Below are 4,294 nucleotides of genomic sequence, written 5' to 3' on the forward strand. Positions count from 1 at the left end.
CGGGCGGCGGGGCGCTGTCTGAGCTGGAGCTGTCAGGGGCCGGCAGGGACGCAGGAGGCGAACGCGCTGAGGTCTAGCGCGTCTGAGCCGGGAGGCTTCGTGGAGGAAGCGGCCTTTCCTCCTCAAATTAAAGATGCCCGAGGGGGGTGCCAGGCAGGGGACGCGGCGCCCACCGCGGCAGGCGGGGCAGGAGCCTGGGCCTTGGGGAAACGGGACCCCGAGCGCCCCGTCCGGGGGCTACGTGGGCGGAGCCTCTGGGGAAGCGGCGGCCCGGGGAGGTCACCGGACCACAGTGGCGCTTTAGAGACGGGCCCGCCCAGCAGCGGGGAGGACGCGGCGGAGGGCCGGGTTCCGAGGTGAGCTGAGGGGAAGCCTCCGTCCGCCCGGTGAGAGAGGAGGGGCAGAAGCGCAGCTCTGGCGACTGCTGCGCGCGGCGGTCAGCCGCTGGCCCCTCGAGGTCAGCCCCCAGCGCCTGGCGCGCAGGAGGACCAGCCCGCTTGGCTGAATGAGAGCGGAAAGTCAGAACCGTCCACACTGGGGCTGCGAAACAGAGCCCGTGGCCAGAGGGCGAGGGTGAGCCGCGAGCCCGGTCTTACCTGCGGCCCTCACCTGCCTCCCGCGCCGCACAGGGGTGCTCAGACCTAGTAAAGGGTCTTTGATTTCTTAATCTCCTGAGTTTCTGCAAGTATGAAACAGAGTCACGAGAGGGAGCTGGGCCGCAGGACATGTCTCTGTGCGCAAGGGGGACCCCCCCCCAAGATCCATGCGGAGGTGGGGGCTTGGCCCAGCCACCCGTCCCCAAGGGCCTTCCCGAAGGGGCCAGGAGGGCAGGGCCCGTCCCGGGCAGCCTGCAGTCCCCGGCCCTGGCTGCGGTCTCCGTGTCTTCAGCAGGGGAGGTGGCTCCGCTCCGCTCCCCGCACACACCCACGCAAGCGCCGCTGCTCTGCTGGAGTGAGAGGGGCGGAGGCGGGTCCGGAGCCGCCTCTTGCTACGCTGCTGCAGCCGCGTCCCGGTATCCACACCCCAGACGGTCCGGGCCCGGGCTCGCTGCGCCGGCCGCCCGCCCGCCCGCGCCGCGTGTCCCAGGAGCGCCCGCCAGAGGGCGGCGTCGGCCAGCGCGGAGCCGCGCGGCGCGCGGGGAGTGGAGGACGGAGGAGGGCGACGAGGGCTGCGGGCCAGGAGGCCTCCGGGCGCTCCTGTGTCTCGAGACGCTTGGCCGAGACCCGCCGGGTTTTGGGGGCGCGCGGGCTTCAGCCTGGCGCGCGGAGTCTGGGCCCGGCAGAGGCGCGGCCGCCGGCTCTGCGCAGTCACCGAGCCCAGGGATCCGCGTCCTGGAGTCCGGCGGCCCTTGCGGCCAAGGCCGCCCGCCGTCCCCCGCTCCCTGGCGACCGTGGGGGGCTCTTCCGAGTGTCTCCCCTGGGATTCAGCTCAGGGGAAGGGTTGGCTGTGGCCTCTAGAGCTGGGCATGGCTTCTTGCCCCAAGACCCTGAGACCCCAAAGTGCGCAGGCGGGACAGGATGGGGGCAGGGCGAAAGGAACCCTCTGGTCCCCGGGAAAGAAGCGCTAACAACTGACCCTTTCCTGAGCGCTCATCAGGCAGCCCAGACCCTCTGGAACCCGAATTTCGTTCCTGGGTTCAAACAGATGCTCTTTTGTCTTCCAGACCTTACAGGGCCTCAAAGCATATGTCCGATAGGACTGAGGGGTGCTGGGCAGGGCACTGGCTGTGGGCCAGCTCCCCAGGAACATACCACACAGCTGGGGGGAACCTCCATCTCCTGTGGCAGGAGAGGAGAAGAGGGAGGCCTGTGGCGCCGGCAACTACCCTGCCACCCTGGAGCCGGAGGGCTCTCTAGAGCCAGAGCCCCCTGTGCGTTTCCCACTAGGCCAGGGCAGGGTGGCCACGCTGGAATGGACCCGCCTTGGAGGGTGACCTGGGCACACCGGGCTTGGGGCAAACCTCCTGTGTCCCAGGACTGGGACGCTGCTGTCAGCCTGCTAGTTCAGGAGAAGCTTGAGCTGACTGGAAGCGGAGGTTCTGCGCCTGGAGGGAGGCGAGGAAGGGGAAACCCAGGAGGCTGTGGGGTGCAGTGGGAAAGCTGGGCTGCCGCGTCCACAGAGTGGCCCAGCAGGCCCCTCGTCCACAGAGTGGCCCAGCAGGCCCCTCGTCCACAGAGTGGCCCAGCAGGCCCCTCGTAGCACGCGACAGGGTGCGGTCTGGGGCCGTCACCCTACTCAGCCTTCTCCACAGAGTGGGGCCCAGGAACTCTGCAGGGACCGAGGGTCCTGTGACCCCACCACAGCGTCCCCCAAAGCAGGCCAGGGCAGCAGGAAGGGCAGGCAGGAGGGCAGGCGGGCGCAGGAGGCAGGTCTGGCGGGGTCTCAACGGGCGCAGGAGCCAGAGGCAGCGTAATGGATTCAGGCGGCCGGGCCCAGGCGCAGCGCCTGCTCTCAATAGCGGACAATGGAGTCCCAGGGTGACCTGAACAAAGAATTTGGAAGTAGTTAAACTGCAGAACACGTTCGGGGCCTGGGTGCCTCCTTTCAAAAAGAGCGCTGGGAGAAGAAAAGAAAGCGCTGGGGGCTGGAGGGGTGAGAAAGTGCCCAGGGGAAAAGTTGGTGGGTCGCCGGCGGCCCAGGACCAGACGCTGGGGATTCAATAGGGAAGGGGCGGGCGGGGGGTGGCCGGAGTCAGTCGCTGGCCGCAGAGAAAGGCTGAGAAAGTTCTGGAGATGAGGGGTTCCCTGAGAGCTCAGTCGGGGGCAGACCCCCACCCCTTTCAAGTTTCCACAGTCTTCAGGCTCAGGAGCTGGGCTGCCCTGGAAGCTGGAAGTTTCTCCTAGCTTGGGAGGTTGATGGGGCTGCCAATGGCAGAGAGAGGAAAGAAGGTGTCAGCCCCCACCCCGTTCCCCACACAGTGTGTCTGTGGGTCCCTGCATTCAGCCTTCCCCTCCCGTTCTCATCTGCGGCTCTGGCAACCCTGGACACCTGGTGCTCAGCTCACTCTCAGAACCTGTTTTCACTGCCCCATGCTGTTCAGAAAGCCGGGGTGGACTCCCTGGACAAGCCCCCCTAAAGCAGCAAGCTAGTTTCCTCTAGCGACACCTTTTCTTTTTGAAGTCAAACCTGTGGGTATGAGAATTAAGGCCAATTATTATTTTTATTAGATTATTTTTCTGAAGCTTCTAATTTTCCCCTCCCTCGGCACAGTTGCAGATGGTAGGAGGGAGACGTTTAGTACCGGCTCACTGCTGTCCGGCCCACTCGCCAAGGAGTAAATAGAACGACAGGGAAAATGGCCAGGAAATGCTGGGTGGGGGGGCGAGAGATAAATCCTCTTTCCCTCTTCCAGTCCATCCCCCAGGGTTGTTTGGGAAAGAGGGGGAGGAAGAGGGGGGAGGAGCGGCCTCTGCCTCTGGGAGGCGGTGTCCGCAAGCTGGCGAGAGCGCCCCCCACCCCCACCCAACGGCTCCCGCGGTGGGAGGCACTCGGCTTGCAAGGGGTTAACAGTGTTGCTCGTGAACTTGGCCTGTCTGTCTGGCTCGTGATGGATGGTGAGACCCGCTGACAAGTTCAGCCGCAGGGACCTCCCCTGCTGTGGCGGCGGGAGAAACGCGGGCGGAGGCGACCCGGGCGAGCGGCTGAGCGCGTGGGGAGGACAGCGGCTGGCCCTCGGCCTGGCCTCTCGGTGCCTCCCTCCCCGGCGCGCTCGCCTTCTCCTCGGAGCTCTCCGACATCCCCCTGGAGCCTCGGGGTTTCCCAGGACTCTGCGCTGGGAGCCCCAGGACCCCCGCAGCCCCTGCGAGCCACGCGGAGCTGCGGGGAGCGGTGTCCGAGCCTGTCTGTCGGAGTTCAGCATTTGGACAGCGGCTCGGGGCGCCGTCAACCCGGCGCGCGGAGGTCGCAGGTGCGCAGCCCGCGCGGAGACCGGTGGGGCGGGAAGGCCGCACGGCCTCTCGGAGAAGCAGAACTCAGTCTGGAGGGCACTGCCCCGGCTCCGAACGGGACCCGATACCCTTCCGAGCTCACCGGGGCCCGGGACCTGCCGTGCTAAGCGGATGCCCCCGGCCTAACCCGCATGGGGGGCGGGGGCCGGAGGGAGAGAAAGCGCCACGTTTCAACCCGGAGAGCAGACACCCCCACGCCTCGGTTCACCATCCCCCCCGAGGCAACTCGGGTCTCTGAGCTTCGAGCTGCCAGCGAAGCTTCCAGCCCGCGGCTGCCACCGCCTCCCGCTCGCGGCGTCTCGGCGAGGGAGGACTCCAATGGCGCCGCGACTCCCGGGAAGCCCGCG

This window comes from Condylura cristata, unplaced genomic scaffold (genome assembly GCF_000260355.1).
Source record: "Condylura cristata isolate star-nosed mole 26May11 unplaced genomic scaffold, ConCri1.0 scaffold00035, whole genome shotgun sequence".
Classification (NCBI taxonomy): Eukaryota; Metazoa; Chordata; class Mammalia; order Eulipotyphla; family Talpidae; genus Condylura; species Condylura cristata.